We start from the raw sequence: 14,207 nt of genomic DNA on the forward strand, positions 1-14,207 counted from the left end.
TTGACATCAGTGCTTGTTTCTGTTATCTAAATGAAAAATTACAATGCAAATGTATATGAATGTATATCATTACAAATTGGAACTAAAATGAAGAGGTACACATAAAAGGTAGTTGAAGAGTGAGTAAAAGGAAAAATGAAGAATCCTATGGTTCTCTTATTCTTGTTCAGGAGAACAATATAGATAGACCTTATTAGAGAAACATGCGTACAGTTACGGTTCCCTTTCCTCCACATCCTCTCCAGCATTTATTACTTGTAGATTTTTTGATGATGGCTGTTCTGACTGGTGTGAGGTGATGATACCTCATTATAGTTTTGATTTGCATTTCTCTAATAATTAGTGATGTTGAGCATCTTTTCATGTGCCTGTTGGCCATCTGTATGTCTTCTTTGGTGAAATCTCCATTTAGGTCTTCTGCCTATTTTTGTTTGGGCTGTTTGCTTTTTGGTTACTGAATTGTGTGAGCTGTCCGGATATTTTGGAAATAAAGCCCTTGTTGGTCGCATCATTTGTAAATATGTAAGGGAGACAAATGCCTAATCTCAGTTAATCATTCATGAGACAGATAATGGGGAGTTAAAGGGTCTGTGTCTGGCCTTGTCCACAGATTCAGGCACAAGGAGAAAGCTCTGCATTTGGCCTTGTCACAGGTAAACAAGGGAGTCATTTCCAAGTTGTATGGGGGTCATGGGAAAGAGTGGACAGCCGGACTTACCTAAGTCATGTGGGAAGAATGGTTCTTTGTGGTAAGTCATTTCTCAAAAAGGAATACAGATGAGGGGTGAGGATTTCTTGACTTTCACTGTTTTGGGGGCTTAGGTGAAGTTCAGCATTGTCACAGGTTGTCAGTTCTGTTTGAAAACTGGAGTCTAATCCTAAATGTCCACGCCACCAGACATGCATTCTTCTGCCCCATAGAATTGCTGAGCGATGGCCAATGGAAATGGTTCAGGAAGACATTTGGAGGTGTTCACAGGTGTTCTGAGTGTTTGATGCAGGAGCTGCGGCCCTCCCTGCTGTTTGTGACAGACTTCTTAGCAAGATAAAGGGGAATGGTGATAATATCCTAGTCGTAGGTATTGGAAGACCTGACAGTCAGTTAAATTTAAGGCTCTTGCAATTTGGGGGAAATGTGCCAGGGCATTCTTCTTTGTGAGGAAGGCTTCAGGGGGTGGTTCTGAAAGACAAAGATCATTAATGTCTTTTGCTTTCCTGTACTTCTGAGGTCTAAGGTGTTTCCTCTTCAGGTTCTGTGTTGTTGCTAGTCTTCTACTGACAGAAAATCATTAAGGCCCATTCTAGTAGCTATAAATTCACCTTACCCCCCAATTATCTCCTGCTACTTACCAGACCTTTTATCTAAATGGATCATGTACAAGAGAGACAGGGACATTTTTCATGAATTCACAGAGATCCATTAGGTTGTGTACTTTGGCCTATGTGGGTCACTGTAGGGGGACATAGTAAGCAGTGTACTGAACCAAGTAGTAATTAGCCTTTTGATCTAGGACAGTGTTCATCCAACGAGAGAATCCAGGTAACTGAACAAGAATTAAGTTTCAATATGTGGGCTCCCCCACTGCTGGCTGGGCTGCCATCCAGAGGGTTAGCAGCCAGGCTGGTCTAGGTCACTTGGTGAAAGAAATATTATACCTAGGATGTTCAACAGAGGATCCCACATTGTCAAAATATGTCCCTATAACCCCTGATCTTAATTAATTACCCAGGGATTAGCTGAAAAGAGCTGATTCCTTTCCAGCCATATTCATTGACCCAGCTGCCATAATAGGGTGTATGAACCAGAAGCAGGTAAGGGTGGTAGACTCTGAAATCCTTTGGAGTCCATTTAAAAATTTTTTTAAACATATAAATTTTATTTTTCCAATGATCATTATTATTGCAAAAAGTGCTTAATAATACATAGAAAGTAAAAGCCTCTTTGTAATCTCATCCTGGAGAGTCTGCCAGAGAATTATCTGAAAATTTCCAGGAAATGTTTGGTTGATTCTTTTTGTGATATTAGAGGTTGTTAGCCTGATCCATTCTTTATTAGGTTCCTCATTAGTTTTTTATCTGATGATTGATTTTTATCATTACCTAGATCATTAATTCGCTCAGTCGTGTCCGACTCTTTGTGACCCCAATGGACTGTACAGTCCATGGAATTCTCCAGGCCAGAATACTGGAGTGGGTAGCCTTTCCCTTCTCCAGGGGATCTTCCCAACCCAGGGATCAAACCCAGGTCTCCTGTACTTCAGGCAGATTGTTTACCATCTGAGCCACCAGGGAAGCCCCATTAATTCACGAGGAGTTACAAAATGGTGATGTTCTAATTCTGTCATTCCTTCTGGATTTATTGGCTGGAATGTTTCTGTAAAGAAGAACTTTCTCTCATCAAAGCTGTATTTTCCCTTTTTCTTTGACTGATAAAAAGCTCAAGGGGCTTGCCCCCAGCCAGGCTCTGGGTTTATGGATGCTGGACTTCCTCCTGTGTTCCCCTTAACAGGAACCCACTGAATCAGAGCTCTATTCTGGCCTACGTTGTTTTAGCACTGGCATTTGCACTGTATTGTTTTTATGCATTTCTAGTATCCCCTATGGAGAAGGCAATGGCACCCCACTCCAGTACTCTTGCCTGGAGAATCCCAGGGACGGGGGAGGCTGGTGCGCTGCCATTTATGGGGTCACAGAGTCGGACACGACTGAAGCGACTTAGCAGCAGCAGCAGCAGTATCCCCTAAGGCAGCATTTAGTCACATTGAACTGTCTGGGCTGCCATATTTTCTCCTGAGGGTACCAATTATTGTTCTTAGGGCTCCTACTACATAGGTTTGATTGATCAGTTCCTAATCTGAGTCCGTTTTTGAGGAGGCTGTTCTAGTGCTTGACCATACCAGATGCAGTGGATGGTAGTGAATGTTGAAGTCCATCAGATACCTTGACTATCAGCCTATCATTACATGACTTTTGCAGTAAAAGGCGTACCGCTCTCAGGCTGCAAATAAATAGTCCAGGATGCTGAATACCTGACACTGATTAATTCTAAGGGCCACAGTGGAGTGGCTGGAGTCAGCTGAGCAGACTGAAATAGCAACACTTCAACCTGAAAAAATATCAACAGTTGTATGCAACAGCATACAGTGAAATCCCTGAGAATGGGTTCTTGAGATGCGATGCTGTGTGCCAGGAGCAGGCAGGCCCACAATTCATGCAGTGTGCTATTCCTCATCCCAACAGACCATTTTTTAGAAGGAGTCACATTTTGGCCAGCCATGGTAACTTCTGCATCAGAAAGATATAGTCTTGTAATTTGTGCCCAGTCTGTGATGATAGATGTGTTTGTTGCCATGTCCATGTGATGACGAATGCAGAAAAGTAATAGCAGTGATCTGGGTCCTGAAAGCTCCATCAGCAGTATGATTCTAGTCAGTGGCATCAGAGAATGGACCCTTACCATGAGACCTACATAGGTGACCCTGACCATTCAGTTAGCAGCCTTGATTTATTTCCATTACTCACCATACTAAAGAGGGCCATCCAGCCTCCCAGCCAGTGGTCTTCCATGTGGGAGACTGAACAACTGGACGTTGGCTGTAGCTCCAGAGTCAATAGATATCAAAGGGAGTACTGGTCAGAGTTATAAGAATAGCCTTGAGTTCTGCCTGCTGAAGGGTGTGCCCACATCCATTCTCAGTTCTGCTAAGGTTGAAGAGCCCAGAGTAGAATGTTAGGTTCCAGCTAAGCCCAGTCGTTAGTGGATCAGGTTCAGGCATTTGAGGAATCGTCTATGAATCAAGTGCCCCACAAAGCCCAGCAGCCTTGTTCTATGGTTGGCAGAGTGGGAAATAAATTTTCCCCCAAAGGGATAGCTGTCCCATTTTCCTCTGAAGCCAAGATGCTGCTGGAGCCAGGCCAGCTGTGCTCTTGAATATACTCTTTCCTTTTGACAAATGGAGGCTTGTTGGATACTTCCCACCTTGTCAGTCATCGAGTCTGAATTGACCTACACCCAGATGGGACTATCAGGCTAGATGGCCTCCATGGGTCAGGTGTTCAGTTTGGACAAAGGCCCAGTAGAAAACTAATTGCTGCTTTTCATAAGGGGTATAGGTAGTAGCTGTATAAGAAGAAGAAAAGCTGGTACCCTAAGGAGCTTTTCCAAATGGGCTTCCCTTTGCTACTGGCCCCAGCAGGCAATACTATCAGTTATACAGACTGGTAACTCAGCAGGGTCATTGAGGCTTTGAGGGCCCTGAAAGTAGAGAGCAGAGAATGTGCCACAGCATGCCGGATAGCATCCTCTACTGGCCCATTGGTTTGGGCCCCACTCAAAGGACACTGCGGTTTAGCAAATATGAAGGATCTAGTAGAATGTCCAGGCAAGGCACATACTGTCTCCTTTTCCCAAAGAGCCCAGGATGGTGCTGAACTTCCTTTTTTGGCATAGGATTCAAAGAGGTAGAAGGTTTTCTTTGACTGCAAGAGGAATAGAGCGTCATGAATCCATCCAGAGGTCCCAGACACTTTATTTGCATTTTGTCAGGGTTTACCAGCCACCTCTGATGTGGCAAAGGCATGATAATACTGTGGGTGGAGCCATTGAGACTAAGGTTTCTGACTGGCTAACCAAGACTTCATCTATACAGTGAAAAGTTTGGACAGTGGAGGGTAGAGGCAGTCTTGTTACTAAAGTCTGACCCACTCACTGGTGGTGCTCTCATTACCCCTGGGAGAGTACTGCCAATGTATATGGAAGGTCTTGCCATATGAATGCTGATTGGTCTTGGTGCTTGGTGTGAAGAACTGGGAAGGGGTGAAGATTTTAAGCTAACAAGCTGGTGTGCCACAGTTTCAAGTATGTTGACAGAGGCCATGAGACTCCTGAGTCAGTGATGGGATACTTTATAGTCACAGAAAAATCAGTAGCCATAGTCAGCATGTTTGCATTTTAGGGGAAAAAAAAGTTAAAGCTCTTGGCAACCCATGAAGTCTCTGCAAATATAAAATAGAAAATGGTTTTGTTATGGAATAAGCATCAAAGCTGGGTTTCCTGGGTAGCTCAACTGGTAAAGAATCCACCTGCAATATGGGAGACCTGGGTTCGATCCCTAGGTTGGGAAGATCCCCTGGAGGAGGGAATGGCATCTCACTCTAGTATTCTTGCCTGGAGATTCCCCATGGACAGAGGGGCCTAGTGGGCTGCAGTCCATGGGGTCACAAAGAGTCGGACATAACTGAGAGACTAAACACAGCACAGCACACAAGCATCAAAGCAGACCACAGTGTGCATCACAAGCAGTTAGCTAAAGAGATTGCAAAGACAGAAGGAAATCTCATTCATCCTTTTCTGTGACAGAGCATATAGAGTCCATTACATGCTGGTTTTCAAGACACATGATAATTTATCAAGTCCTCATGCAAGAGGACTTAACAGGACAATTTGTCATACATTCTTTTGTAGTTCATCCTAAGTTCAGCTGATAATGGGAGTGGCTATCTGTGCTAGTTAATTGCCTTTATCCAAAGGCAAAATTGAACTTCTCTTTTCTCTATGACAATCAGATAGTTACAGCTTAGAGCCAGGCACCTAGGATAAGGTGACAGAGAGATAGAGTACCATCTTCCTTAATGTTTACATGTCAGTGAGGTGGCCCTTAAGAAAACCCCTAAGAAAATCCCAGGTCCTTAAGAAAAACATTCCTGGGTTATAATGCTGACAAAAGGCTTATTTAACCATTTAAAAGATTTACATATATTTTGATATATATGTAAGTGGCAGAGGAAGCATTTACAAATACCAGTTTTCTCAAGGAAATACTCTAAGGAAAGGGAGAAGATCTCTTTCAGTAACAGGGAAAATTCCATTTTTAAAAATCCTTGCACTTTCAATTTATAATAACAGCACACTTTTCTAATTATCTCCATTGTAATTTCTACCTTTGTCTAGGCAGTGTGCGGCCACCTAAATATCTAGCAAGTCCATATAACAGCAAAATAAAGCAGTTAGGAAAATCACCATAGGATGAATTTTAAAAGTCAGTGCAGTCTTCAGAATGGGAGAAAATAATAGCAAATGAAGCAACTGACAAAGAATTAATCTCAAAAATATACAAGCAGCTCCTATAGCTCAATTCCAGAAAAATAAACGACCCAATCAGAAAATGGGCCAAAGAACTAAACAGACATTTCTCCAAAGAAGACATACAGATGGCTAACAGACACATGGAAAGATGCTCAACATCATTCATTATCAGATAAATGCAAATCAAAACCACAATGAGGTACCATCTCATGCCAGTCAGAATGGCTGCTATCCAAAAGTCTACAAACAATAAATGCTGGAGAGGGTGCCGAGAAAAAGGAACCCTCTTATACTGTTGGTGGGAATGCAAACTAGGACAGCCACTATGGAGAACAGTGTGGAGATTCCTTAAAAAACTGGAAATAGAACTGCCATATGACCCAGCAGTCCCACTGCTGAGCATACACACCGAGGAAACCAGAATTGAAAGAGACACGTGTACCCCAGTGTTCATTGCAACACTGTTTATAATAGCCAGGACATGGAAGCAACCTAAATGTCCATCAGCAGATGAATGGATAAGAAAGCTGTGGTATGTATACACAGTGGAACATTACTCAGCCATTAAAAAGGATACGTTTGAATCAGTTCTAATGAGGTGGATGAAACTGGAACCTATTATACAGAGTGAAGTAAGTCAAAAAGAAAAACATCAATACAGTATGCTGCTGCTGCTGCTGCTAAGTCGCTTCAGTCGTGTCCGACTCTGTGTGACCCCATAGACGGCAGCCCACCAGGCTCCACCATCCCTGGGATTCTCCAGGCAAGAACACTGGAGTGGGTTGCCATTTCCTTCTCCAATGCATGAAAGTGAAAAGTGAAAGGGAAGTCGCTCAGTCGTGTCCGACTCTTAGCGACCCCGTGGACTGCAGCCCACCAGGCTCCTCCGTCCATGGGATTTTCCAGGCAAGAGTACTGGAGTGGGGTGCCATTGCCTTCTCCGTCAATACAGTACTAATGCATATATATGGAATTTATAAAGATGGTAACGATGACCCTATATGCGAGACAGCAAAAGAGACACAGATGTAAAGAACAGTCTTTTGGACTCTGTGGGAGAAGGTGAGGGTGGGATGATTTGAGAGGGTAGCGTTGAAACGTGTATATTATCATATGTGAAGTGGATCACCAGTCCAGGTTCGATGCATGAGACAGGGTGCTCATGGCTAGTACACTGGAATGACCCTGGGGGATGGGATGGGGAGGGAGGTAGGAGGGGATTCTGGATGGGGAACACATGTGTGCCCGTGGGTGATTCATGTCGATGTTTGGCAAAAACCACTACAATATTTTAAAGTAATTAGTCTCCAATTAAAATAAATAAATTTAAAAAAGAAAAAGAAAAACAAGAGAGACCGTTAACCTTTCTCAGATTGAAAATAGTACTACTTTGTAGTTCCTAAGGAAATGGCAACTCACTCCAGTATTCTTGCCTGGAAAATTCCATGGAGAGAGGAGCATGGCAGGCTACAGTCCTTAGGGTCACAAAGAGTGGGACATGACTGAAAACTAAAAAAACAAAACAAAACTTATGAAGTCTTACCCAATCCAAGCCCAAGGAGTAGCTCTCTGGAGGCCTGATTTAATTTTTAATTGAGTTTTTTCTTATAAAGTCCAGTGAATTTCTCCTGAGTTCTTGTCTTTGAATAATTAGCATCACACACACATAATTTATCGATGCAGTAATGGTTCCATCTCCCCAGATAATATTTCCCAGATGCAAAACACAAAGACACCCATAGTCATTTCTAGTATATTATTATGAAACACTCTTTGAAGGGTACAGATTGAACTTCCAGTGCTTAATGTATTTGGCCTTAATTATTTTGGGACTTCCCTTGTGGCTCAGCTGGTAAAGAATCCACCTGCAATGCAGGAGACCTGGGTTCGATTCCTGGGTTGGGAAGATCCCTTGGAGAAGGGAAAGGCTACCCACTCCAGTATTCCGGCCTAGAGAACTCCATGGAGTGCATAGTCCATGGGATTGCAAAGAGTTGGACATGACTGAGTGGCTTTCACTTAATTATTTAAGTCTTGAGGAACAACCCAGCCTCTGAGCCATTGCTTGCATTAGTCCAAATCAGTGACAGGCATGCAAATCTCCATGAATAATAGGCATCTTCTTTTGTTTATCCGTACCAGGACTGGAGAGAGTGTGCATCCTAAAATTAATCCAGTGTCATAAGACCTATCCTTTGCAGTTGCTAGCTATAAATGCTAGATTTCTGTTTGTCTATTAATTAGATGATTTCATACTATTCTTCTATCCCTACAGGTAAAGCCGTAGTCTAACACTAATTCACTGAGTGTTTGTTCCTTTGAATATGAACAGTGCTGTAATTCTGAACTAGTGATGCTATTCTGGAGTTATTTGATAACTAACTGCTTCTAGACTGTCCAGTTGAGTGGTTCTGAGACCTATATGGTGATTTTTGCTCTATTATTACATCATTCCAAACAGTCCAATTCCCATATGTTTTCAATTTTTATTTGATTTGAATTTCCACGGCTTTTAAACATTTTGTATGACATGATTCCATCCAGTTGTATTCCATGCAGTTGTATTATGTACTTTTTTAATTATTCCAAAACACTAAGTTTATTATTCAAAGTCTCACTATCAAAAGAGTTAGCTATACCTGTGCCTGCTCCTGTTTCTTACAGGATTGTATTCTAATAAGCCTCCTTTTGCTCTTGTACAGCCCCAAACAGGTCCCTTACACAGACTTCATACTGAGAGAGCTCAAGAGATGCATGTCTGGTTTTGAAGACTGGTATTAGCCTCAGATACATTAAGAGAAACTATCCACCAATAATCCTAGGGGGCTATTAAAATAGACTCAGGGCATTGAAATATTCCATATGTAGTAGAGAGATCTCTTTTATATATATATATGGGTCTGTTGATAGGTTTCTCACCAGTTTGGATGAGGTAAGTGGCCCTAGGAGTAAAGAATCTGCCTGCCAAGGCAGCAGCACAAGAGACGTGGGTTCCATCCCTGAGTCAGGAAGATCCCCTGGAGGAGGGCATGGCAACCCACTCCAGTATTCTTGCCTGGAGAATCCCATGGACAGAGGAACCTGATGGGCTACAGTCCATAGCGTAGCATAGAGTCAGACACGACGAAGACACTTAGCACACACAAGCAATTTACTGTGACTGTCTTTACAGCTATCAGTAGTTTTATTGAACGAAACTCCTACAGTAGTAAAAGTGAGAGAGCAACAGTTCTCTTGATTGTAGTATAGTTAAGAGAATTCTTCTATAAAGATCCTTCCAGTCAAAGTAGTTAGCAAAACATTTTTTGTGTCAAATTTAGGGCTGGAGTATCTTGATTCATATTAGTTACTTTGCTTTGGTATTATCAAAAATTACTCATGAAGATGGTTCCACCTTTACTCTGCCAATAATTGGGTTGTTTCAGATTTTAAGTCCAGATCATGTCTGTTCTAGGAATACAGTATGGAATTGATCAGAAATACGTAATTGTGGAGACCATTATTTGGAGCATAGGAAAAAGAACAGTGTAATATATGTTTTCTAGTAAAATCTGATTCTTAGGTAATTGAAATAACCCTCCTATGACAACGCCAGCAAGGCAGTCTATGAGAATGGTAATGTTTGCTTGTAGGGGATGAAAAAAAATAATTTTCTTTCCACTCCTCTAAGTTCTTGGCTGAGAGCCCTTTAGCAAAAGACAAATTAATATGAGAAAACAAGTTTATTAACTTATATACCTCAAGTATATATGGGTGATACCCAGGGAACAATGAGTAGTAACTCAAAGCTGCAGCTTAGAACGCTTGCTCATATAGCATCTTTAACAAAGAACAGTAAATTTATGGGGAAATGACAGGACAAAAGAAAGCAGTTTTAATCTTCCAAGGGCAGCATACTGTGGGAAGGTAAATATATGGGAGGAGACTAATGGTAGATAAAGGCTAGTTAATAAAGTTTGTGCCATCTCCAGGCTGAAAGGATCTAAAGTTGCCTCCCGTGATTAACTTTTGTCCTCCTGGTAGAGAAGAGAAGAGAGACGTTGTTGAAAATTTATATCTTTAAAAAATGTTTATTGTAGTATAGTTGATTTACAATGTTGTGTTAGTTTCTACTGTACAGCAAAGTGAATCTGTTATACATATACATATACCCATTCTTTTAAAAATTCTTTTTCTGTATACGTCATTACAGAATGTTGAGTAGAGTTCCCTGTGCTATTCAGTAGACTCTTATTAGTTATCTATTTTCTAAATAAATAGTAGTGTATATATGTGAGTCCTAGTCTCCCATGAAAATTTTTATCTTGCTTTTAGGCAAATGGGAGGGCAGGGAGCTTTTCTTGTACCTGCTTCTTCTCAACTCCATTCAGCTCAAAATAATCCTTATGCCAAAGTGGCGTATTCTGCTACCCTTCAACCTCTTTTCAGTTGAGCTCAACACCAGTATCAGTCACTCTAGAAAACTTAAATTTCAAGTCCTTTGTGGGAGCAACAGTCCAGTCCTCCTGAGGTGCTAGCTTCACAGGAAAAGCATGGATCCAATTTTTTTTAACTTGGATAGCCTTCATGGGGAATGAGCACTTGAAAAGGTTTCTCCCAGTGTGGGGACAGCCTGTCTTTTCCTGGGACACTTTTATATAGATGAGATCTCCTTTTTGATAGATGTGGCAGACTTTTTCCAGGGGGTCCTTCCAGGTTCTTATGACTTTATGTCTCAGAGTTTCTGAGGAAGATAGAAACCCTGTTAAGACCTGAGTGTGATTTTGGGAAGATTCAGTTAAATTAGGCACAGGACATGGTCTCAGACCAAAATTCATAGGCCTGCTATTTATAAGTTCAAAGAGAGTGATTTCATGCTTGCTGGCAAGGGTGCTCTAATTTCTAACAAGCTAGTGGTAAAGCTGTAGGCCTTTTTACCCTAATTGGTTGCTGAATCTTGGCAAGTAAGTTTCTTCAGAGCTTGATTCATTTGTTGTATTAATACATGTCCACAGGATTAAAAATGATAGGGTGTATGATAGCTTATAGAATTCTGCAAACATTTTATAATTCCTGAACACCCAGTGGAAATAAAGTGACTTTCTGTCTGATTCAATATGCCTGGTATCCCCAAGGTGTAAATTATATTTATTAAGAGAACTTTTACCATTGCCTGAGCATTGTCTTTTTGAAGAAAGGAAAACTTCAGGCCATTCTGACATCATACACACCATAAGTAGACAAAACCTCTTACCTTCTGCCAGCATCACTTCTGTGAAATCCAACTACTAGCAGTTCCTGTTGGCTAAGTTGCTTGGGGAAAATTTCTGGTGCTTACCATGGGAGTAGCCTGTACAGAATTCTGCTGACAGATAGCACATCTCTTTAATATGTTTTGAGTGAGCTCATCTTTTTGATAGTTGTAGTGAGAGTCTCATGCCTTTAAAATTGCTCTTAACTGAGTTTGTTGATGACACAATGATACCAGCCAAGTATACAGACCATGGAATAGGAATTATATTGTTAGGTACTTTCCATAGTATAGTCAAACTTCTTTTTAGCCTTTTTCTTAACCCATTTGTTCATTTCCTTTTAGAAGGCATATTAATATTATTATTATTATTATTTTGGTTTTGAACCTTTAATGAGAAAAATGTATAATATCGAGCTCAAAAACACTGTGTGTGGTGTGTCACTGGGTCCAGGGTTAGGGATACACAGAATAGGACTAGCAAACAAGATATGTGTAAACAAAGATACACACAATCATAGAGTGAGAAACTGGTGCCTGGCACAGTTTAAGTCTCAGTTTCCTCATCGCTCAGCAGCATATGGGGATCCCACGGCTGATGGGGAATAGACGTCCTGACTTTGGGCATTGCAGGGTGCCCAACACCTCCACCTCCAGCAGCACGTGGTGCATCTTTCTCAGAAATTCCTCGTTATGCTCATATCCCTGAATCGGCTCTTTAGGCACCTCGGTCAGATGCAGGGTGTCCACAACTTCCAGAAGCGCCGCCCACTCCACTTTGGGTATCATACGCACTGTGAAGTCAGGGTTGAATTCCACAGGATTGATAGAGACCTCAGTGGCCTGGAGACGCAGGGGGAAGCCACGGGGCCCCACCCCCTGCACGTACAAGCTCAGCAGGTTCAGAAGACATATTATTTAAAACAAAATGAAAGTTTCTTGTTGTATTAGAAGTGTGGCTTCTAAGTTGAATTGGCTTTGTTTTAACAGTGACTTTTGCACCTCTGTCAGCAAAATCATTGCCTTTAGAAATTTGCTCATTCTGCCCTATGTGGGCTCTACAATGGATTACTAATGTCTGAACAGGTAGCTGCAAAGGTGCTAATTACTTGGATATTGATTCTCCATGAGATATTTTAGTTCCCACTGAAGTCGAGAATCCTCCCCCCCTTTTTTTCCCCAAATTTGTCTCATTACACAACAGACACCAAACACATATTTACTATCAGTATGTAGGCTCTCTTTGGGTCTTGAACCAAGATTTGCAGCCCTAGAGCTGTTATTAACCTGGCTGTTCAATTCAGTCGCTCAGTCATGTCCGACTCTTTGCAACCCCATGAAACGCAGCACACCAGGCCTCCCTGTCCATCACCAACTCCCTGAGTCCACCCAAACCCATTTCCATTGTGTTGGTGATGCCATCCAGCCATCTCATCCTCTGTTGTCCCCTTCTCCTGCCCTCAATCTTTCCCAGCATCAGGGTCTTTTCAAATGAGTCAGCTCTCCGTATCAGGTGGCCAAAGTATTGGAGTTTCAGCTTCAGCATCAGTCCCTCCAATGAACATCCAGGACTGATTTCCTTTAAGATGGACTGGTTAGATCTCCTTGCAGTCCAAGGGACTCTCAAGTCTTCTCCAACACCACAGTTCAAAAGCATCAATTCTTCTGCGCTCAGCTTTCTTCATAGTCCAACTCTCACATCCATACATGACTACTGGAAAAACCATAGCCTTGACTAGACCGACCTTTGTTGGCAAAGTAATGTCTCTGCTTTTTAATATGCTGTCTAGGTTGGTCATAACTTTGCTTCCAAGGTGTAAGCGTCTTTTAATTTCATGGCTGCAATCACCATCCACATTGATTTTGGAGCCCAGAAAAATAAAGTCAGTCACTGTTTCCCCATCTATTTGCCATGAAGTGATGGGACTGGATGCCATGATCTTAGTATTCTGAATGTTGAGCTTTAAGCCAACTTCTTCACTCTCCTCTTTGACTTTCATCAAGAGGCTCTTCTTCACTTTCTGCCATAAGGGTGGTATCATCTGCATATCTGAGGTTATTGATGTTTCTCCTGGCAATCTTGATTCCAGTTTCTGCTTACTCCAGCCCAGCGTTTCTCATGATGTACTCTGCATATAAGTTAAATAAGCAGGGTAAACCTGGCTGTTGCTACTGCTGCTGCTAAGTCACTTCAGTCATGTCCGACTCTGTTCGACCCCATAGACAGCAGCCCACTAGGCTCCTCTGTCCCTGGGATTCTCCAGGCAAGAATACTGGAGTGGGTTGCCATTTCCTTCTCCAATGAATGAAAGTGAAAAGTGAAAGTGAAGTTGCTCAGTCATGCCCGACTCTTAGCAACCCCATTGACTGCAGCCTACCAGGCTCCTCCATCCATGGGATTTTCCTGGCAAGAGTACTGGAGTGGGGTGCCATTGCCTTCTCTAAACCTGGCTGTTAGTGCAGATTAAATTCCAGGCAAAACATAATCCTCCAAGATTTCTTGAGCAGTCACCCCAGCATATGAAGCCTCGAGATGGACTCTTTTCATCTTGGATGCGTGGCACATCAGTAAACATTATCAAGTGTGCAATTTTTTTTGTTTGCACCACGCAGCTTGCAGGATCTTAGTTACCCAACCAGGGATTGAACCTGGCCCCCCCTCGCAGTGTAAGCACAGAGTCCTAACCACTGGACCCTCAGGGAATTCCCTGAAGTATGCAGTTTGAACAGAAGTATCAGAAAAATTCAGTTGCTGCCTAGTGTCTTCTGCTACTACCATTGTACGCTTGTTTGATCTTTTTTAATTTTGTTTGTCTTTTGGATTTTTGTTTGTTTGCCACACTACTCAATATGCGGGATCTTAGTGCCCTGACCAGGGATCAAACCCATGCC

The 14,207-nt window shown here is 42.1% G+C and overlaps 1 protein-coding gene and 1 pseudogene across 4 annotated transcripts in view; one reads left to right on the plus strand and one right to left on the minus strand.

Moving 5' to 3' along the window:
• Positions 1-14,207, plus strand: part of ZNF81 (zinc finger protein 81) — a 138,993-nt gene that overhangs the window by 18,568 nt on the left and 106,218 nt on the right. The gene's annotated exons all lie outside the window — the stretch shown is intronic.
• Positions 11,863-12,227, minus strand: LOC107132064 (multifunctional methyltransferase subunit TRM112-like protein; annotated as a pseudogene).

The sequence above is a fragment of the Bos taurus genome, chromosome X (assembly GCF_002263795.3).
Source record: "Bos taurus isolate L1 Dominette 01449 registration number 42190680 breed Hereford chromosome X, ARS-UCD2.0, whole genome shotgun sequence".
NCBI lineage: Eukaryota > Metazoa > Chordata > Mammalia > Artiodactyla > Bovidae > Bos > Bos taurus.